Source organism: Biomphalaria glabrata, chromosome 11 (assembly GCF_947242115.1).
Source record: "Biomphalaria glabrata chromosome 11, xgBioGlab47.1, whole genome shotgun sequence".
Classification (NCBI taxonomy): Eukaryota; Metazoa; Mollusca; class Gastropoda; family Planorbidae; genus Biomphalaria; species Biomphalaria glabrata.
The window spans coordinates 11,204,057-11,227,290 of record NC_074721.1 but is presented as its reverse complement, the minus strand read 5'-3'; the positions used below and the strand labels follow the sequence as shown (position 1 = coordinate 11,227,290).

The following is a 23,234-nucleotide window of genomic DNA, read 5'->3' as shown; positions in this document are numbered from 1 at the left end:
ATCCCGAAACGCTCGGGCTAGAGGCGAGGTTGAAAGCTTAGCATACCGCCACACTTATTCTTTTTACATCAGTGCCCCCTCCCAACAGTTTGAGAAACGCTGGTTAGAGTATTGAAAGTAGGTGAAAACTTTAGTTAACCCAACCAGGTTTAATAGGTTATATTAATTTTAAGCGGTCCTAAGGTACGTTGAGGGTCTCGAAAGTTGGTGAATTTTAGTTTCTCGGTTTTATTTGCCAGTTAGTTCCAATGATTAAAGGCTTACTTAACACAATGCCGGTACACATTTTATCCTAATGCAATAAGACCGATACCGAAAGTACATCCCACGAGATTTTGGCCCAATGCACACTGTAGAATCGGTTCCATTGGGCTTGACAAAATGGAAATGCTCTTATACAGATGTCAAGAAAACAATGTTTACTTCAAACTGTCCAGACACAAAAAACATTGAATATTTCGGCTTAGAACCGAAAACTAAAGAATGAGGCGACAATGTTCCTGAAAATGAAAATTGGGACAAGTGAAACTTGCCTTTGTGGAAAGTCACGAGAGAATGCTCTTCAAAGCTGCATACTCTATAGAGAGGCGTGAACAAGACACTGACTTCTAAACCTCCAATAGAGAAAAATAATTATATGGAGAACTACCTTACCTGAGAACCTTTATGCGGTCCATCGCAGATATAGGACTATTCTCTGAATCATTGAATATAACAAGAAAAAAATAAAAAATAGTTTTTTTTTCAAAACAAAGCTTTTATTAAGTGTAATTGTACCAATTAGTTTGGATCATTCATGTAATTAAATTTATGATAAATATAGACTAACATTTATAAATGTGCTATTAGAAATTATTTTACCAATTGTTCTTGTTTAGCGCAATTTCATGATTAAAACTTTCTCAATACACTCTGATTCTATTACTTGTCTTGACCACTTGGGCAAGGACTGAAGGGGGTGGGGGGAGGAAGAAGAAAGGGGTATCTGTGTACAGGTTAGCATGATCGCTTTTTAAATATATTTTATATATATATATAAAGTTGTACGGCTTTATTTCGAACTTGAGGTCTCAAGGCTCCTCAAGCCAATACACTAACCACTGTGCCAGCGAAGTGTTTATGAAAATAGAAGGTTGTAAAGTTATTTTTTGTTAGTTTCAAACATTTAAGCGACGAATTTTCTACATAAAGTATAATGGGGATTAGTTGAACTTATACTGCCACATCTGTCAGGTGCGATTCTTTTCCCTTGTTCGATACCAAACAAAATAATTAATTACCAATAACCAGTTAACTACTTGGTTAATTCTTTTTTCTTGTTCTGTTAGGTACAAGAAATAATTGTGCTAAATTATACTTGATCCGAGATTGGGTGTGGGAGAAATAAAGTGTACTAGATGGTCAGAAGGAGTTGATATAAGCTTTGTACTAGATGGACAGATGGAGTTGATATAAGCTTTGTACTAAATGGACAGAAGGAGTTGATATAAGCTTTGTACTAGATGGACAGATGGAGTTGATATAAGCTTTGTACTAAATGGACAGAAGGAGTTGATATAAGCTTTGTACTAGATGGACAGATGGAGTTGATATAAGCTTTGTACTAGATGGACAGATGGAGTTGATATAAGCTTTGTACTAGATGGACAGAAGGAGTTGATATAAGCTTTGTACTAGATGGACAGATGGAGTTGATATAAGCTTTGTACTAGATGGACAGATGGAGTTGATATAAGCTTTGTACTAGATGGACAGAAGGAGTTGATATAAGCTTTGTACTAGATGGACAGATGGAGTTGATATAAGTTTTGTACTAGATGGACAGAAGGAGTTGATATAAGCTTTGTACTAGATGGACAGATGGAGTTGATATAAGCTTTGTACTAAATGGACAGAAGGAGTTGATATAAGCTTTGTACTAAATGGACAGAAGGAGTTGATATAAGCTTTGTACTAGATGGACAGAAGGAGTTGATATAAGCTTTGTACTAGATGGACAGAAGGAGTTGATATAAGCTTTGTACTAGATGGACAGATGGAGTTGATATAAGCTTTGTACTAGATGGACAGATGGAGTTGATATAAGCTTTGTACTAGATGGACAGATGGAGTTGATATAAGCTTTGTACTAGATGGACAGATGGAGTTGATATAAGTTTTGTACTAGATGGACAGATGGAGTTGATATAAGCTTTGTACTAGATGGACAGATGGAGTTGATATAAGCTTTGTACTAGATGGACAGATGGAGTTGATATAAGCTTTGTACTAGATGGACAGAAGGAGTTGATATAAGCTTTGTACTAGATGGACAGAAGGAGTTGATAAAAGCTTTGTACTTGATGATAACCAAGAAGAAAAAGAAGAGTATGGCGATTCTTTAAAACGCTAATGCTACGAATGTATTTGTTTTGAAAATTGACTTGGACCCCAGGCCTTAGAAAAAAAAAGGATGAACACCACTGCACTATATAAAATGTTTTAAAACCATGATCTAATTAAATCTAATAGGATTAAAACGGAATAGCAGAAATGTGCAAATGAAATACTCCCGCCAAAGTTAATTTCAAACGTGTGACCTCTATCCTCCTTGGCGATTTAATAAAACATAATTTATAGTTGATGTATTCTATGTGATACTATAGATCTATAAAAATAATAACATCTAATTTTAAAAAGCTATTCGTATTTCTTCTGAAATGATTAAAACTTGACACTGATCACTTCAAACGACTACGTAATATAGCTTCCAGGAAGAAAAAACAAACAAACCTATTTACGAAATGCAAATTGACCGTTTAATGTCCTGGACCAAAGTACTTTTCTCTTCCCCCCCCCCCCCCACCTTTTCACAATACGCACCCCTCCCCCTCCACGCCTTAATCCAATAGTACTATCACTCAAGAGGAAGGCCGTTATCTCCTGGGCCGCTCATTTCTCACACGGTCCAAGAAATCGTCTGCGACTCTATCGCCAGGAGAACACGCCGTCGTAGGTCCAATAAACTTGGACGAGATTCTCTTTATAAAACTGTCACTGATACTATTAACTAGAGTGAAGGGAGAGTGTGATGGTGGCCGGGACTGCTGGAGTTAGGCGAGGAGATGGGGGACACGGAGGTGGATAATCCTCTTTAAGCTTAGTGGGCGCGCCTCTTTTGAATTTTGTTTTTTGTATCTCAGATTTAGATAATTATTTTTTTTTTGATATACATAAATAAAATAAAGTAAGAAAATGAAAATCTCGAGGAAACTTTTATTTGAAATATAAAATGTATGTTGTTTGGATCAGCTGACGCAGGAAAGCTATCACTATATTGATCGGCGAAAGTTATATTAAAAAATAATGTAAATTTTCTTAAATAAAGGCCTGTAAGATCAGAATCTTGTTAATTTTTCTTCTGCAGAATACCTTTTTTTTCACAACAATTTTCGAAATAAATAATAAAGCATATTAAGTCGTGTAAAATGAGCTAAACTGGACGGTATTAGGAAAAACTAACCCTAAATTTATGGGATCTCATGCCCCACTATTCATCTAGTTATTTTTCTTGAATACGTAATATAAACACACAGCGGGTATAGTACTAATTTACCTATTTCATCTTTACCAATCCCTTAATCTGTTGGACCGTTGGGGCAACACGCAAGATTTGTCGACCGTCTTTCTCCATTTCTCTCTGTCTTTTGCCTTATAACCTCCTTCAATGGCAAGCCCGTCAATTCTTTTATCTTGTCTTCCCATCGCTTTCTCTGCCTCTTCTCCTTTTTCCCTGAAGGAAGGTCTTTGCGAGCCCCGAAGACCTTGAAATATGGCCTGTTCTTTTACGATATCATCATAGGGTCCAATAGATGCTGCAGTAACTCTATATCTCTAGTCTCTTGGTTTGTGATGCGGTCTTTAAATGTAATACCTAGGATCCTTTTGTAGAATCTTAATTCCATTGCTAGGATCCTCCTCTCTAGCTCTGCAGTCAGCGTCCAAGGTTCAAAAGCATAAACAATTTGGCCATGACCAGGGAGCGCATCAGTCTGATTTTAATAAGACAAGTAAAAAATAAAAAAATAAAAAATAAAAACAAAGTACCATTATACATAGTTAATATAAGCTTTACCCATGTTTGTTTTGCATGCTTCTAATGAAAGTATTGAAAACAATTCCAAGGATGCCGGTAGGGGGGGATGGCGGCGGTCAGAGTTCGAACCCGGAACCATTGACACGATGATAAAGAGCACGTAGCACACGGGCAGGCAGACACCCGTGTAAGTGTGATGAGAAGGTCTGACGGGGGCGACACTGAAGTGGCGTGAACAGGGCTCTCGGCTGCTCCCCTCTCTCAACCCTCTCTAAGTTTTCCTTACTTACATCCATACCCCTCACTGGCGGATCGCCCCCCCCCTTTCGGCTGACCCCCCAATATTTTGAAAGCCTTTCTTGTCATCTCTATGGTACCATCTACCATATAAACTCTAACCACGACATTTTGGGTTTTGATACACCGTTCAGCTTCGGTAAAGCATCTTAAGGCCTGTTGATTCTAAGCTGCTTTCACTGTTTAACAGTTCACCTTGGCATTATAAAATAAAAACGCCTAACCGGAAGCAACCAATTAAGAATCGTGTATTTCGTAAATAAAGAGTCATACAATATGCCTACTGTATGTGCGATACAGTGAATATCCTGTTACTTTAGTCAGCCATAGAGAAAAAAAGGGACCGGTGTGTATAAGAAGGATTATTTGTATAGTGTTATTATTTGTAATTTTGACTACCTTTGTAGCACTTGCGTTTTTTGGGCTTAACAAATAAAATTGTTAAATTGTTGATTGCTTGTTTGGTACTGTGACCTAGCTCGTATGTTACCCATGTATGTGCTCTACAGTTATGTCGGCAATAAGCATCCTTCGATAAAGACCAGTAGGGAATCCATTATTCCGTTGATCATTGGAAAGGCTTTTATCCAACGAACAGGCTCGGACGCATTTTTTTTTTCATTAGAAAGTCGGATCTGCGGATCAATGTAATTCCTATCGTACACTTTGTTCTTTTACCTAAGACAAGTATTTTCTTTTCCTAGTCAGTGGTTTAGAACGATAGGTAGTGGAGGCCAATTAGCAAACGAAAGCTGCTGCGACTGGAACCATCTTCGTCATAAAACTCATCAGGTTTCTATAAATCACTTTAAAATGTTTGTAATTTTTTTTTTAATGTTTCGGATGTTACTTCAGAGTTGAAGATAATCTACTTCCTAGTCCAAGCCTCCCACAGGACGGCGGGGGAAAGCAGCGGGTAGGGTTTGAACCCAGGACCATGGAGACGACCAAACAACAGTCCAGCGCACATACCACACGGCCAGGCAGCCATTCATACTTATAAGCAATGTTGTTGTTTTGTTTTTTTTTGCAAAAAAAAAAAAAAATAGGTGCCGGTACTAAGTAAGACTAAGACTAAGACTAAGACTGCTTTATTGATCCTTACGGAAATTTGTTGTGATTACAAGGACTCGTTTCTCATATAAAGACAACACAACAGAAAAATACACATAAATACAACAGACAACATAAAGAGTTCATTCAGCGACTACACACAGGTATCTTGGTGCATTTCATGTTCCCTGATCAATGAGTGGCGGTGATAGAGTCTGACCGAGTGAGGTACGAACGAGTTTTTGTACCGCTCCGTTCTTGTTTTGATTGACAGCAGTCGCCCACTTCGCGACGACCTGGCGTAGTTCTGATGGAGCGGGTGGCCGTTGTCTTCCAAGATTTTTTCGATTTTTCTTAGGCACGTTTGTTCAAAAAGTTCCTTTAAATGTGGTAATGTTGTGAGTGTAATTTTTGATGCTTTTTTAATGATGTTTTCTAGTCGTTGCAACAGTTTAGATGAGGCGTTGCCTTGCCAACAACTTATTCCGTATGTTAGCAGATTTTGTACAGTCGCGCCGTAAAATGTCTCAAGGATCTTCTTATTTAATTTAAAACTGTTGAGTTTGTATAGAAAAAAGAGTCGCTGGGCTGTTTTCTTTGTCAGAGTTCCAAGGTGGTCTTCCCATGAAAGCTTGTTGTTGATGATAATGCCTAGATATTTATATGCCTTTACTTGTTCTATAGATGTAGTGTTTATTTGCAGTTCACGTATAGTTTGTTTTTTCTTTCTAAAATCTATTATAAGTTCTTTAGTTTTTGTTACATTCAGTTCTAGAAAGTTGTCGGTGCACCAGTTTGTAAACTCTTCTATCGAGCTTCGATACTGAGTTTCGTCTCCTGAAATAAGACCGACTATGGCAGTATCATCAGCGAATTTAATGAGTTTAACTGAGTCATAGATGCTTCTTATGTCATTAGTGTAAAGAGTGTATAGCACAGGAGAAAGTACACAACCTTGTGGAGCACCCGTACATAGTACTCGAGTTGACGATTTGGTCTTGTTGACTTTAACATACTGGGGCCGTTGGGTTAAAAAGTTTAGAACCCATGCTTGCAAGTAAGGGCTTACATTTAAGTTACTCAGTTTGTTTAGCATTAGATGTGGCTGTATGGTATTGAAAGCCGAGGAGAAATCTACGAAGAGGACTCGTGCATATGTTTTGGGTATATCGAGATGCTTATAAAGCTGGTCCAAAAGCAATAGAATGGCATCCTCAGTTCCTCTAGCTGCTTTGTATGCAAATTGGTGAGGGTCTAGGCTGTTATTGACTTTTGCTACAAGTTGTTTAAGAATATATTTTTCAAAACATTTCATAACAATAGGTGTTAGTGCTACTGGGCGGAAATCATTTAAGCAATCTATTTTTGGTTTCTTAGGCACTGGTATGATTTCTAAAGTTTTCCAGATGTTTGGAATTACGCACGTTTGCAATGACTGGTTAAAGATATGACAGAAGATAGAAGAAATTTGCTCCGCACATAGCTTGATCAGCTTGCCACTAATTTTGTCCGGTCCACAAGCTTTTGTTACGTCTACTCTCTTAAATAACAATGTCACTTCATCCTCCGTTACAAAATTGACGTAGGGCTCTTGTTTTCCTTTGGACAGAGTGTTGAAAAGTTCTTTGTGTAGATCAACAAAATCTTCTTTGTCAAAACGAGAATAAAAATAATTTAGTTCGTTGGCGAATTTCTCATCATCAGCCACTAAAATTTGTTTTCGTTTTGAGGCGCAGCCTGTTATTTTCTTTAATCCCTCCCAGCATTGTTTTGAGTTGTTCTTTGCAAAGAAATTCTCAATTTTTTCTTTGTATGTTTTTTTCCCTTCAATTATTGCTTTTCTCAGTTTATTTTTAGCATTTATAAACTCTTCGTTGCTAGCCTTATACTTTGTTTTCTTTTCAGTAATAAGGTGTTTGATTTTTTTGGTCATCCAGGGCTTATTGTTTCCATAGACTTGTATTGTTTTTGTTGGAATTGTTAACTCCTCGCAGAATGATAGATATGAGGTAACAGTTTCTGTTAGTTCGTTTATGTCTGGACAGTTCTCAATAAAGATTTCCCAGTGATGGATCGCCTAACTTTTATCTACTAATAAATTAATAATAAACGTTAAAATACAAGAAAAAGTATTTTTTGTCCACATTGAAAAAGGTGCCGGTACGCCGTACCGATGCGTACCGTCACTAAAAAGCCCTGCCAGCATGGTCAGTGTGGTTGGATTAAGATCTGAGAGTTTCAAATGGTAGTGCAAAGGATAACTTGATGCTAAAACAAAGTAGAAAAGAAAAACTGCAATGGCGCGCAGTCATAACAAGAATTCTAGCAATAGTTCAGTACCTGCCTAAAAATAAACAGCGCATTTCGTGGGGGGGGGGGGGAACAGAGAGGTCTTTAGGGCCTTATGCTCCGAACAACGGTCAGTTTTTAGGCTTGGTTGTGATGCTTGACCAATTCGACCCAACCATGCAAGAACATCTTCGATGAATTAAGCACGCAGAGGCTCACGACCAGCACCTCGGATATAGGATTCAAAACGAGCTTATATACACCTGATGGCATATTTTCCCGTCATCCTTGACTGCACGCTTGATGTTAGCCACAAAGAGCAGATGTTTTTGGACTATCAGATCCAGAACGTGGAAAACACTTTTAAAATGTCGTTAAAAGGCCAGTAGTGCAGTACTTACGTAAGGTATAGTCAATGCGGAGCCATGAGCCGTAAGTGTAGACAATATATATTGTACCACGAGTCCACGACACGCTAACTGATCGTCCTGGCCCAGCGCACTGCTAAGGCCACCCCTGCATATGTTTCTTAGTTAAAATGTGAAGAGCAGATTACTGTGATTCTCTTAATTATGAAACTCCCCAATTGTTCACTTAGGCTACTCGATAGGATTTATTATCATTGTTACATAACTGAATTCGCTAAATAATTTGTGTTTAGAATTGTGAAATAGTAGACGTGAACTTTTGTTTTTCTGAATTGTTAAAGAGTTTAATTTTTTAAAGCTATTAATAAATTAATAATACATCGCTATCATTTACATTCTGAGGGTTTTAAATCGCCTGAAAAAGAAAATGCGGATCCATTTGATTGATCCACGTGACGTCTGCTACGCCAGCGACAACCCGTCATTACAATCAGGCCTCAGCAGACGATTTTTTTAAAATTCCGTATCTCATAATGCTCGAGATTGTGTGTTTTACTTTCTTTTCCGAAATGAGATGGGCCTCGCCCCGCTTAACTCCGGTCTGATTGAATGTGTACATGGAACATATCCCTGAGCTAAACTGCTGCCGCTAACTTTAGGCGAGATAGACCTGTCTCCGTTGTCTTTCATTGATTTATTGATTCCTGTTCTATTGCGTGAGCTTGACAACCTGAAATGTATAGATATATATTTATCTATATCTCATTAACGTTGTTTTTCGTTACATGTTACATTCCATATGAAAAGTTCTGAGACAAACAGTTTAATTACACAAGTAAAAAAAATACTTAAAAAACAACAACAACACAAAGCTTATCTAAGGGAAAAAACTTCGCACTTACAACTGTAGCACTCACGAATGTAGAACTTATTTCCCTTTTTCTATATCAAACAAAATAATTAATTACTAATAATTAAATGACTAATTGGTTATTTTTCAAATTGATTCATATTTTGTTAGGTACAATTAATAGTTTTTTTAAAGTTTCAACTGGATCCGGGAATGAGTGTTTGAGAAATAACATGTACAGTTATTTAAGGGGACAAAACCCAATATTTTAAACCATATCTTTGAATACTGAGGGATTAATTTCCGTTGTTGGTATTTAACAAAAAGAAATTACCACTACTTAATTGATTAAGTTTTGTATAGATTCATGTATTGTCTAAACTTTCTAAAGTCTATGCCAATGAATATGTGTACAAAGTTTCAACTTGATCTGAGAATGGGAAGTAAGAGAAAGAAAAGTACAAACTTTATTACCCAGACAGACAGAAAGACAGACAGACAGAGTAACTTGATATAAGCTTTGCAAACAATAACTAAATTATTGAATGAATATTTATGTGGTAGTAATAGAGTAAGGACAAAGTCACAAGCAAGTACAAATACAAATTTTAGTGTTGATACAATATCATGATACATATATATCAGATATACAATTTCAGCATAAGGGGAGATATTTTTAATATGCGAAAATTGGGATTTAATTATAGCGAAATACTGAACAGTTTCGAACCACGAACTCTAACTCAACCAATTTCACTTACAGCAACACCTCGTATAGAGATTTCCACAAATACACAGACACAAAAACATGATCTTTTTTTATATTTAAATACAGCTTATTAGATTATTGCGATGGGATATTGAGACAAATCTTAGTTATACTATGCAGTTGTATGTTGTTTATGAGAGTTTGTTATGTTTTGTCCTACAATAGCTATCCCTTAGTCTCTTTGACCATTGGGGCACCATGCTAGATTTGTCCACCGCCTTTCTCCATTCCTCAATGTCTTTTTTTCCTTAGTTAGAACCTCTTTCAATGGCAGGCCCGTCCTACAATAAGGTAGATTAAATTATGGTAACCGAAATTAAACATTTTGTTTCTTTAATGTAAACGTCGAGTAATATCTGCAATGTGGTTACGTGTTTCATTGTAATTTAATTAGGAAACGTACATATACATTATTATTTAGCGTAGTCTCCCCTTGCTTTTTCAAAATACTCGGTCCAAAATAGTCTCCCCATGCTTTTCTTAATGCACTTGGTCCAATATAGCCTCCCCTTGCTTTTCATAATGCACTTGGTTTAGCATAGCCTCCCCTTGCTTTACATAATGCACTTGGTTTAGCATAGCCTCCCCTTGCTTTACATAATGCACTTGGTTTAGCATAGCCTCCCCTTGCTTTACATAATGCACTTGGTTTAGCATAGCCTCCCCTTGCTTTACATAATGCACTTGGTTTAGCATAGCCTCCCCTTGCTTTTCATAATGAACTTGGTCCAACATAGCCTCCCCTTGCTTTTCATAATGAACTTGGTCCAACATAGCCTCCCCTTGCTTTTCATAATGCACTTGGCTTAGCATAGCCTCCCCTTGCTTTACATAATGCACTTGGTTTAGCATAGCCTCCCCTTGCTTTACATAATGCACTTGGTTTAGCATAGCCTCCCCTTGCTTTTCATAATGAACTTGGTCCAACATAGCCTCCCCTTGCTTTTCATAATGCACTTGGCTTAGCATAGCCTCCCCTTGCTTTTCATAATGAACTTGGTTTAGCATAGCCCCCCCCCCTTGCTTTTCATAATGCACTTGGTTTAGCATAGCCTCCCCTTGCTTTTCATAATGAACTTGGTTTAGCATAGCCCCCCCCCCTTGCTTTTCATAATGCACTTGGTTTAGCATAGCCTCCCCTTGCTTTTCATAATGCTCTTGGTTTAGCATAGCCTACACTTGCTTTCCATAATGAACTTGGCTTAGCATAGACTCCCCTTGATTTTCATAATGAACTTGGTCAAATATAGTCTCCCCTTGCTTTTCATAATGCACTTGGTCCAACATAGCCTCACCTTGCTTTTCATAATGCACTTGGTCCAACATAGCCTCACCTTGCTTTTCATAATGCACTTGGTCCAACATAGTCTCCCCTTGTTTTTCAATATACTTTGTCTAACATAGTTTCTTGCTTTTCAATGAATTTGGTCCATCATTGCCCAAGCTTCATAAATCCCTCATAGAAGAAGATATTTGGTTTAGCTGTTTTCCAGGAATGTAACCCTTCTTTCACTGCTTCATCCGAGGTAAATCCATGGCCTTCTGATGCCTATTTGAGTGGACCAAACAGGCGAAAGTTCAATGGGTTAAGGTGAAGACTCTATGGAGAATGATGCAGTACTTCAAGGTCTTCCATATATTCCAGTTCTTGGTATATCTACCACTACAAAAGTACAGATCACTTCATGTGGCTCTTCTTTGGTGCTAACAGAGAATGGGGCAACCATTGTTAATAGCAACATTGGATCTATCTTATCAATCTTATATTCTTATCTTATATAATGCAGACGTTACTTCAAAAAAGAAGATGATTACGTCCTAAGCGTCATGCATTTAGTCATGCATGTTAACCAATGACTTAAATTCTGCCAAGTCACTGCTTTTCCTGGCTGGCTCAGGCAGCCCATTCCATACTCTAATAGCACTAGGGATGAAGGATCATTTGTACAAAATTGTCCTAGCATATGAACGAGGAATGTACCTCTATCTGTGTGTCTTTCTGAGTATTTTATTAGATTTTGTATTTGTATTTGAAGATTATGGTTCAGTGTTTTATGTAGGCTTTCTAAATTTAGTGATTCTACTAAAGGTGTTACTCTAGTCAAATGTGAATATTCGTTAGTTTAGAAACTCACTGCACTATTTTGTGTTCCAGTTTCTTAATGTTTTCTTGAGTTGAGGGGTCCCAAACTGAGGATGCATATTCTATTATTGGCATAACCAAGGTTAAATAACATTTTAGTTTTATTTTCTTATTTGATTTATAGAAATTTCTTTTAATAAACCCTAATGCTTTGTTTGATCTAACCTAGTAGTAGAAACTAATTGAGCAGACATCACAAAATTAAACATCAAAAGTGCTGTTAATAGTTAACTTACGGAGGTGCGGTGGCTGAGTGGTAAAGCGCTTGTATTACGAACGAGTCACGAGTTTAAATCCTGGTGAAGTTTTGGATTTTTAATTTCAGGATCTTTTGGCGCCTCCTATTCCACCCAGCTGGCCACATGACACCCTTGTAAATCGTAGGCCACAGAAACGGATGACCTTTACATCATCTGCCCTATAGACCACAAGGTCTGAAAGGGGAACTTTACATTTTTTTAGTTAACTCACCCTCGTAAATTACAAAATAGAAATCTTACCAGAAAATTGTGAATACAATTGTTTATATCGAATACAGATAAAAAGCATGTTTCGCTTATATTCAAATTTGTTTTTCAAGTTATTACATAGACCTACAAGTTGCGTTTGGGTTAATTGTTTGGAGCAGTCAATTTTAAACTAAATACAAAATTTAAATCCTAAGTCTTAACTCTTTCTCTCCGTTATTATTTTTCGACGTTTCGAAGGAATTCTTCATTTTGCTCATTACTATTTCACTCCCCTGTTATTTGTTATCTGAAAGTGTAGTATTTGGTATTGAATTAAAGAGAAATGCATGCTCTTTTTATATAACACAAAGTCAAGTTTGTATAATAAAACAATAATTTAATTTAATGAGGTCAAATCAACGATGGTATCGTCGATTAATGACGAATAAGTATAAGATTATCATTAAAACGAATAAAAAGTATTTCAGAACACATATGTTTACAGATAAAGCAACTGAAATAATATAACTATTTTTTTTATTCATTTTGCATTGTTGAGCAGACTTATACTAGACTTTCATAAAATATGGTAGCATCAACTATGTATTTATTATTGAGAAAAAATGTGTAAAAACTAATAACATAGAAAACAAAACAATTTAAAAATATATGATTATAGAATAATAACACAACTTCTACCTTCCATATTTCATTTTTGCATCAGATTTATTTTGATTGGGAAAGTAGATACAGAGCACAAAGTTTGTATATGTGCATTATAGTTCTCTTTTGTAGCTAGTGGTCTTATTCTTTGTTTGTTTGTTCTTTTTGTTTTGGTGAAGTGTGAATTGTAACTTGCCTAAGAGAACTCAATAAAAAGCATGTCGTAAAATTACCTTAAATTTCTTTCCGATCAACGCGATATCCAATAACTACAATAATTATTTAGTTTGCGCTGTTTGACTAGGCAATAAATCACACAACAATTACGCTACAATTATATAAAAACCTGAAACCTGCAGTTAATTTTTGTTTAGGTTAATTGCACCATAAAGTACGTGGAACAATGACATAAATACATGCACACAGGAACAGTAAGATGCGCCCTGGTACCCACCCTGAGGGCCCCTCTCCTGGGTGCAATGACTTAAATACAAAGACACAGGAACAGTAAGATGCGCCCTGGTATCCACCCTGAGGGCCCCTTTCCTGGGAGCAATGACTTAAATACAAACACACATTAACAGTTAGATGCGTCCTGGTAACCATCCTGAGGGCCCCTCTCCTGAGACCAATGACTTAAATACAAACACACAGGAACAGTAAGATGCGCCCTGGTACCCACCTTGAGGGCTCATTCCCTGGGAGCAATGACTTAAATACAAACACACAAGAACAATAAGATGCGCCCTGGTACCCACCTTGAGGGCCCCTCCCCTGGGTGCAGGCCGTGCTCCTCTGTAATGGAGCGAGTGAAGACAACGTTGTTGACTTTTATTATAGGCTGAGAGAAGGTTGAGCTCCCCTTTCTTGTTACGAATCTTGGCTTATGTCCCTTGACACAAGCAGGGGCCGTTAACTCTCATGTCAATAATATTTTTTTTTTGTCTTTTCTTCTCTTTCTGCCTCTCTAGACGAGCGCGGGAGAAGGAAACAAGGGCGACCACTCAAAAAAAAAAAAAGCCTGCACACGGTTTCGTCGTTTTCTAAAGAAATCAATGGACTTCATAATGGAGCTGGCAGTCAGCAAATTGGCCGTGATGATGACCAGTCATAGAAAACTGGACATGAAAGCAGTGCTGGGATTGAGGGCGAGGTGGAGTGGGGTGGAAGGGGAGCAGAGTTTAAATGATTTATTGGTTTGGGGTATGGCTAAGGGGGGTGGTTGGGGAAACACACGCACACACACATACAGTGTGAATGACGGCGACGATGCGGAAAAAAAAGGGGGGGGGAGGTTAGATATAGTGTGAGAGGGGTTATCTACCATTAAGGTTCGAGTTCTTGCATTGCTTGCGCTCTTGATGACGTCATCAATTTTTGTTCACCTTGGGGGCGATTCATAGATCCAAAGTGTCAGGTGTTAAAAAAATATAGAAGTTAAAGAGCCTTGAATGAAAACTATAACACACAAATGTACCAAATATTTTTTCTGAAGTTAGCACTTTTTCAATCCATGCTTACAACCGTGGTTAGCAGTCAGCCTTGAAGAAGGTCCTAATTTTAAAAGTATGTCTTCAAGGCCTTAGAAAAGTGTTTCTAATGAAATATTTCGAGATGAAAGTAAACAGAAGTTTAATATTTAGTTCGAACCAAGAAAAGAGAGTGTATTTTTGTTATAAATTTCAACGCTTATATCAACTCACTCCGTCTGTCTGGTAGAAGTTTGTACAAGTTATTTCTCCGACACCCAGACTCGGATCTAGCTGAAATTTTGCACAATTATTTATTTTACCTGAGAACACAAGGATCAATTTAAAATAAAAAAGAACCAATTATTTGATTAACTATTGGTAATGAATTATTTTGTTTGGTATCTTGAACAAGGACTGAAGTGGTGGTATAAGCTGGATTAGTCCCGTTAATAGGTCGCCGCTCTAAATTGAAACAAACAATATAATACTATACAATCCTCTCTAGTCATAAGTACCTCACTAGCAAAGTGGTTAGTATGTCGGCCTAATAGGACATAAGCCACAAGATCGAATTCAAGTCGCACCTCTTTTTCTTTTTGCAAATGCTTTTAAAAACAATTACGGTGGAATCTGACCAGATATTTCTCCCCCCCCCCCCCAAAATCATTTTCCCAACTGGTCCAGAGAAGTGATAAGATAATAGCTTATTCAAATTACTAAAAGTATGAAATAGCACTAAAAAACACAATTGGTATAAATAATTTATTGTTTATTGTTGCTGGTTTAGATCTATTACAAATTTAATTGACTGATCCAAACTAATTGATACAATTACACTTTGTGTAGGCTTTATTTTATTATTTTTAATTAATTTATTTTTTATTTTATTTTGAAAAGTATTTTTTGAAATATTTTTTCTTGTTTTAATGCCTTAAAAGTTTTTAAACAATTTTTCCCTTTTATTTGTTAATCATTTTATTTATTTTATTACACTTTCAAATTTTGTTTTTGAAATACTAAATATATGTAGCATAATTTTAAAAAGTTGAATATATTATTATTCAATAACACGGTTTGCATTCAGAAAAGAAAAAGAAGCCATTGCCAAGTTGTATTTTTGCGTTTCTAATTTTAAATGAAAACTTTGTCCCTTGCTGCTAAACATACAACAGGGGCAGCTGTTTCTGATGATGTCATTATACATTTTTATACTCTCCCTCACCAAAAAAAAAAAAACATCAACTCTCGAGCACAACAAGACAGAGCTCTTAATTAATAAAACCTTTTATCGCTAGTATTTTTATTTTGTTTTCTTTGCTCCGATTTTCTCCCTTTATTTATTGCGACTTTTATTGCGAAAGTGTCGAGAATGCAATCAGTGTTATGATGCAACAATATCTTATCACATAGAAGATTATGTTAACTGGATGTAAAGTTCAACTTCTGACACCAGTAATGTTGTAGAAACCACTACTCTTTTTATGCTTAAATATATATGCGCTTGATAATGCAATCCATCTAAAAACAATGTTAGATTTGAGAAGAAATAGAGTATTTATTAGACTATTTATAGAGTATTTATTTATTTAATATGCATATTCTGTATATCGCAATTTAAACGAGGAGACGTCCCTATATTCAACGATTAGGCCCTGGACGGCTGCACTGGCCTATGCGGCCTTGATAAGATAAATAAGTTTTATAAGATCTTGTCATACTCAATAGAATAAGGACTCAATAATAAGTTTAGGTTTATACAAAAGACCAAGTAACATCCAAGAAGCTAGAAATTAGCTCTCTATTTAATTCGAGACCTTATCTTTTTTCACTCACCTCTCTGTTCCTCTCTTTCTATCTCTCTACGTCCTTTTTTTCCTTTTCAAAGTTCTGTTTCTCTAATAGCTCGGCATGATCCAGACTCTTCTATAATTTATTCATGTGTAGAGATCTAATTAAAGAAACACAATTTTCAGCCTGTTTGATTTTGTCTGAAGTATAAGACTTTTAGGCCACTTTTAGGGTGTATTGCTGCGTTCAAGTACCTCGAACAATAGCAGGCATTTATCCCAAGCTGATATCAAATAATACTTCATTATTCTTTTGTCCTCAACGCAAATCACATGAATCCTAAATCAACATTTAATCTTCACTGAACGATCTTATTGCGAAGGTTTCTGTTTATCAAGTGGGCTTTAATAACAACCTAAGACTGTGCAGAGTCTTTAATTTTTTCTTCATGGCGTTATTGTTATGTTGTGTTTAATATCTCTTAGTTTGAGGGATTGTCGTATTATTTTTATTTTAAAAAAAAAAGGTGGTGGGCGGGTCTGGCTACAGTTAGTGGGGTGCTTTTTCTGTTCTTTTTTTTTTCAATTTCTTTTTGTTTCTCTCTCTCTCTCTCTCTCTCTCTATCTCTCTCTCTCTCTCTCTCTGTGTTTGTTATTTTCTCTCTATCTCTCTCTTTCACTCAAATAAAAATTCAAAATGCGTAGCAGTGTCTGACCTTTAGTATGTAAAAAAAAAATGACTAGTACTACCACTGTACCAAAACTAATGTTAAAAAAAAAAATTTCCGAGATAAAGAGCCGGTGTAATGAATCCTTTGATATCTGTTTTAAATTGATAGAGAAGAATGAGCTGTAATTTCTCTCGGTATGCATGCTGTGGGTTGGAGGCATAATCGCTGGGTGACAATGTACATCGATGCATGATGCTGGGGAGGTAGCTATGGGGTGACGTAGGATGGGGGCCATCAAGCTGATGGGGGGCATCATAGGGAACCATGGAGCGTGTGAATTATAGTGTGGGAAGGGGGAAACAGCATGTGACGTAGACGCATTTATGGAGGGTGCATATTTGGTCTGTGACGCTGTTTTGTAACCAATGCACTTTAGGGAAAGGGATACTAAGCATGGGTGTTGCCTGTGAGAAGGAATGGTATTAAGGTTCAAAGCCCCCATTCCCCTCTCAAAAAAACTCTGCACAAATCGACCTGTTTTCCTGCCAGTCCTAGGTATTTATGAATAAAATGCAGTGTATAACTGATTTATTTGACCTGCACTTTTTTTTGTTAAAAGAATAGCAGAAGTTATTTCGCTGTAAACGCTTATGAAAATATTAAAGCTCAGAATACGATAAACGCTTGGCGCCTGGGCTTAATATAAATACATGTATAGGCAAGTAAAGAAAATCGGGGGAAAAATATTGAAAACTCTTAAGCCACCCCCCCCCCTTCCAATCCTCTTAAGAAAAAATCGTGGCTACACCAATGTGGTGAATGTTAAAAAACAAAAGGTAACGTTTCACTGTATGATAAACAGAACATGATTAAAATTTGGTCACTGTTACAACATGCTACCGCAGGATGATGTTGCACAGTCTAACCATGAAAGAAGGAAAAAACCCCAACAAAAACAACAAACAAACAAAAAAGCAAAGATAATCTAAAGGGAAGAACTCAGTATTTACAGCCATGAAGCTCAACCCTGTAAAATTTATTTTCCTTTTCGATATCAAACAAAATCAACTAATTACCACTATTAACTTCTGTCAGAAACAATAAAATATGTGCAAAGTTGATCCTGGAATGGGAAGTGAGAGAGATGATGTGTTCAAAATTTGTACCAGACAGACAGACAGAGTGAATTGATAGAACTATAACAATTTCTTAAGGCTAATCACGAATCTTAACTTTTTCTCTCCTAATTGACGATACCAGCGTTGATTCCACCAGAATGTGGTAAATAATTACTCTTGAGTTCTCATGAATGGCTAATAATAGAAAATAAATCACAAGGAAACTGTCAACTTGTATTGAAGAGCGAATGAGTTCAATGCTACTGACAATGTAATGACTTCATTCAGAGAAAACAAAAAGTATGTCGCGGTCATTCGTTCCGTCTTGTCATCAAACCCATATCCTGGTTTACTAAACAATACGATTAATTTGCTCTGAATAAATGGGCTTCTATTACACAACAGAAATCTATGTTGTTAACTCTCTAACTAGTAGGTCAAGATGTAGTGCTGGAACTGGTCATTCAATCTGTTAGAAAAACATTAAGGACATTCATTACATCTCTGTGTTAGTAAGTTTGATAACAGACTTACTTGATGTTAGCAGATTGACCAAGAAGTTTTAGTGATATCTTCATTTTGGGTTACTTTATTAGGAATCTTAGGCGCGGTGGTTGAACAGTAAAGCGTTTGGCTTCCGAACCGAAGGTCCGGGATTCGAATCCTGGTAAAGCCTGGGATTTTTAATTTCGGGATCTTTGGGCGCCTCTGAGTTCACCAAGCTCTAATGGGTACCTGACAATAGCTGGGAAAATTTGTGCCGGCCACATGACACCCTCGTTAACCGTAGGTCACAGAAACAGATGACCTTTACATCATCTGCCTTATAGACCACAATGTCTGAAAGGGGAACTTTACTTTTTACTTTTTAATTAGGAATCGTATCTTTTGCTGTGCCCTTTCTGTAAAATAAAACCAAACGTCTAAAGATTATGTCATGTCCTTAAAGTGTTATTGCTCTGAGGGTCTCTTCCTCTCTCTCTCTCTCTCTCTCTCTTTGCACCTCTCTGTACCTCTTCTTTTTCTCTTCGTCTCATCTCGCACTCTCTAACTGTCTTTCTCTTTCATTCTCTCTCTCTCTTTCTCTTTCTCTCTCTTGTATTAGCCAAAGGGGAACTCCGCACTCGTCTGACTTGGCTACACAACATAAGAATGAGATCAGAAATATGGCCGGAAGTCAACAATGCTCCAGCAAAACAATTTGAGAAAATGACAAAGTAAAGATTAGGAAAGCGAGGAAAGATTGCCTTCTCGCAAGAAACGAAACAAACAAAGCGAACGAAAAAAAAAAGAAGCTGAATTCGATACGAAAACGCAATAAAACAGGCGAGGAAATGGACTCGGGACTTTTCATTTGTTCTTCGTCATTTATCTGCTCATTGCGAGCGTGCTATTTATGTCTTGGACATTAGGGCTCACGTTGGTGAACTTTTTCTTACAGTTAATTGCAACGTACAAATTAACCTATTATATTTTCTACAATTAAAAGCTTTTTTTTTAAATGGATAATTACAATACTTCAATTTAACTCGTAGCTTCGTGGAAACTAAAACCTGGCTCAAAAAAACAGGACCAGATCTCTAAATCGGCTCTAACGTTTTTCCTAGAAATGTGACAATTGATGATGTACATCGTTGGGAGAGGAATTACTAGCTCGTTGTCCACACTGGGTAAACTCTATCTTATCTTATACGATACAGACGTTACTTTAAAAAAAATGAATTGCGAGCTAATTACATCCCTAGAACTTATTTCTACCATCTAACGAAAATGACGTCTTGTTTTGCATGTTGTTGTTTTTTTTTTTTTTTGACGTTCCTTCAGCTCGAAAGATTATTACGTCTTAGCCCAAACTTCCAGCATGACGGCGAGGAATAAAGGTGGCCAGGTTTCGAACCCTGGACCTTGGAAACGACAGTCCAAAGAATATAGCACACAACCATGCAGCCATGCTCTAGGCTGTTTAACGCAAGTTCAGAGCTGTATATTTTAACCATAATATCTTTAAAGTCTTTAAAACTATTTACGAAAAGACGCGACGGGATTCGAACCAATAACCGTTCGCTGGGCAGCTGCTTGCTCTAGATACCGATGGTTTTCTTTTTTTCATGAAGACAACACAAGAAGAGAAAGAAAAAGGCGAGATAGAATGTTCTAGCACTATGGAGAACGCGAGTTCTGTCATGGGGACACGAGTGATGGATAGATAAAAGAGTACATACGACTGAGTTGAGCGAGGGCACCTGAGGGCCCGTGATGTGCAGGAAATTGATCAAACTTGTCTCCAGAGCAACTTAAAGATTTCTCGTTTCCGGATATGCAAATCAGTTAACGACCCAATGAAATGGAAATTCCGTGAGTTGTATCTTGTTTGACCTTGACCTATCTTGTTTCTCAATCAAAAGAGAGGAACCTGAAGGTCGTCAAATTAATTATCGGTTCAAGTTGATTTACGTTGTAAGGAAATCTGTACAGTAAAGTAAAAGTAAAGCTCCCCTTTCAAACCTTGACCATCTATAGGGCAGATGATGTAAAGGTCATCTGTTTCTTTCACGTTTTGATGAATTATGTACACACACGAATGACTTTTAAATTCATTTTCCGTTCATTAAAAAATAATTTCGAGCCCTGCCCAACATATAAAAACATTGTGAGAAAGAAAAGTGGCAAGGAAATACTAAATGTTAGAAATATTTCTGAGTGGATGTTTTTTTCTGAATATCTAAATTAGATGGCAGGACAGTAAAACTCATTCAACAAACTTGATTGCCTCAATATAAATGTGCTTCTCTATGACATCTGGAATTAATAAAAGCTGGCTTTACGTTTTACGTTCTGGAGTCGTCTCCCCTAATTAGCACCAAAAGAAAGCAAAGCCACCTATGTTGCATCCATGTAACTTGAAAACATGTACATCTATTGTATTCGGATTTCCGAATAATGAAAAAATTGCATGATCTTCATTCTTAGATTTAAAAAAACACTAGTGAAAATAATGTAATACTTATATAGGTTATGGCTGAAATAGATATGAATACTTAACTTTTATACTGCTCATAAATGTTGTATAATAAACTACACACAAATTTTCGTTTCATTAAACTCTTTAATCGGCCAGTCTATATTTATTTATATCTATGGTTGCATCATTCTCAAGCAAACGCAAACCTCTTCCCACCGTCACCATATAAACACACACACACTCAATAACACCTACCCAATTAGTATTGCTGACCTACTCAACAAAATATTGCTGACCTACCCAACTGGTATTGCTGAACAACCCAATAAAATTGCTGATCTATCCTACTGGTATTGCTGACTTACTCAATACAATTGTTGACCTACTCAATTAAATTGTTGACCTATTCAATTGATATTGATGACCTATCCAATAAAATTGCTGACCAACCCAATAAAATTGCTGACCTAACCAAATTAAATTGCTGACCAACCCAATAAAATTGCTGACCTAACCAAATTAAATTGCTGACCTACCCAATAAAATTTCTGACTTATCCAAATGATATTACTGAGCTATCCAACAATAAAATTGCCGACCTCCCCAGTAAAATTGCTTGTTCAACTATCCAACAATACTGTTAAACTACCTAATAATGTTGTCGACTTATCCAATAACTCTCATGTGACCTTGACCTATTCCGTTTTTTGTTTTTTTTCAATCAAAAGAGAGGAACTTGAAGGTCATCAAATTAATTCTTGGTTCAAGGGTCTTTACGTTGTAATCAGACACATGCCGGAATGACTTCAAATCAAACCTTTATATTTCGGGAATGGATTTCGGCTCTACCACTTCTAAGAAAAAATAAACTATTTAACAAAGAAGATTTAGCGTTTTCGTTGAAGATTTTGCAAAATATCTCAATTTAGATTTTGTATCTTAGCCTAAACAATAAAATGTTTGACCTTTTCAAAGATGTGTCCTTTCTTCTTTCAGTTTGACATGCAACTGGATGGTTCTTTCAAGACGTTATCTTACAAAACTTCTAGCTGATCAGCAGATGTACAGACGTCTGGGGCCAGATATTAGTGTAAGTTATAAAGCTAGCTAGAAATAAAACATTGTTATTTATTAACTCATGGGAAACAGACTTATCCTTGTCTAGATATACTTTCCACTACCTGTTAATTTTAACACCCATCTGTATCAGTTGGGAAAATTTAAATGTGTAAAAAACAGTCGGAACAGATAGAAACTGAATGTGAACCGACAAATCGATGTCTATTTAATAGATGTTTCCTCAAAACCACGTGATAGGATTCGCAAGGACAGACACACATCCTACAAAAGAAGAAAACAAAATGGGAAATTTTAGTGTCATTTAGTTGAGAATTTGAATTTTCCGCTCAAACTGAATTTTTCTTTTGAATGTAAACATAACAGCAAGAAAGTATCTACTATCTCAATAGATGTTGCAGAACATTAGTAAACATTCACTTGAACTCTGACATACAATTTAAATAGTCACTGCAGCTATAATGTGACTAGATGTTTCCCACTGACATTGATATGATACATTCCGCCTTATCTTTAGTTTTACATGACTCACCGAGAATCTGGGTATTTAATGTCAGTACTTCACTTGACATTAGATATTTTAATTAAAACAGGCGCAGAGTAAGCTTGTAGAAAATAAATACAAATGCACCATTTAGGATGTATGGCCGAGTGGCGAACAGCGCATCTATCACGGTGGTGGGGGGAGGGTCGAGTTCGAGTTGTTCGCTGAGCGCCTAAAGGCAGCCTGGACACTTTCTCCCACAGCCCTCTCTCATGTCTACAAAGGAGATTGGAAGAGAGCAAAAGGAGCATCGGAGAGAGAGAGGGAGTAGCTCCCTTAAACGCCCAGCAAACACAACTCAGCTCAAGTCAGGATTCGAACTCGCGACCCCTTTATACAAAGCCAGGTAAACAAAAACGTCACTCCGCCATTTGTTTTAAATGACTCTAAAACGTTAGTCAGTGTTTAAGACATCTTTAAAAAAAAACAACATAATCTATATAACAAACTTTTTTAAAATAATATATTCCATCTTTTACACAAAAATCGTCCATTTACAATAGAAACATTAACCGATTTTTTAAATTTAAATTCCTTTGTTGCTATGGACGCTTCCTATTGTGTGCAAGCGGAAACTGCTCCACACAGTATACTTCCTCCAAACATTCGTCACGTGTCTGGTAATGCGAGGGGCTGAAGGGGAGAGA

The 23,234-nt window shown here is 36.8% G+C and overlaps 1 protein-coding gene across 7 annotated transcripts in view; it reads left to right on the top strand.

Moving 5' to 3' along the window:
• The window catches only part of LOC106075948 (complement C1q-like protein 4), a 106,764-nt gene that overhangs the window by 42,005 nt on the left and 41,525 nt on the right, over positions 1-23,234 (top strand). For 5 of the 7 annotated variants that reach the window (XM_056003759.1, XM_056003761.1, XM_056003763.1 and 2 more), the window contains exon 2: positions 21,963-22,056. The exons of 1 other annotated variant lie outside the window; for it this stretch is intronic. The gene's annotated coding sequence lies outside the window, so the exon portion shown is untranslated. Of the gene's footprint in view, positions 1-21,962; positions 22,070-23,234 lie in introns of all 7 variants that reach the window. One more of the 7 variants, XM_056003760.1, reaches the window with a different exon arrangement.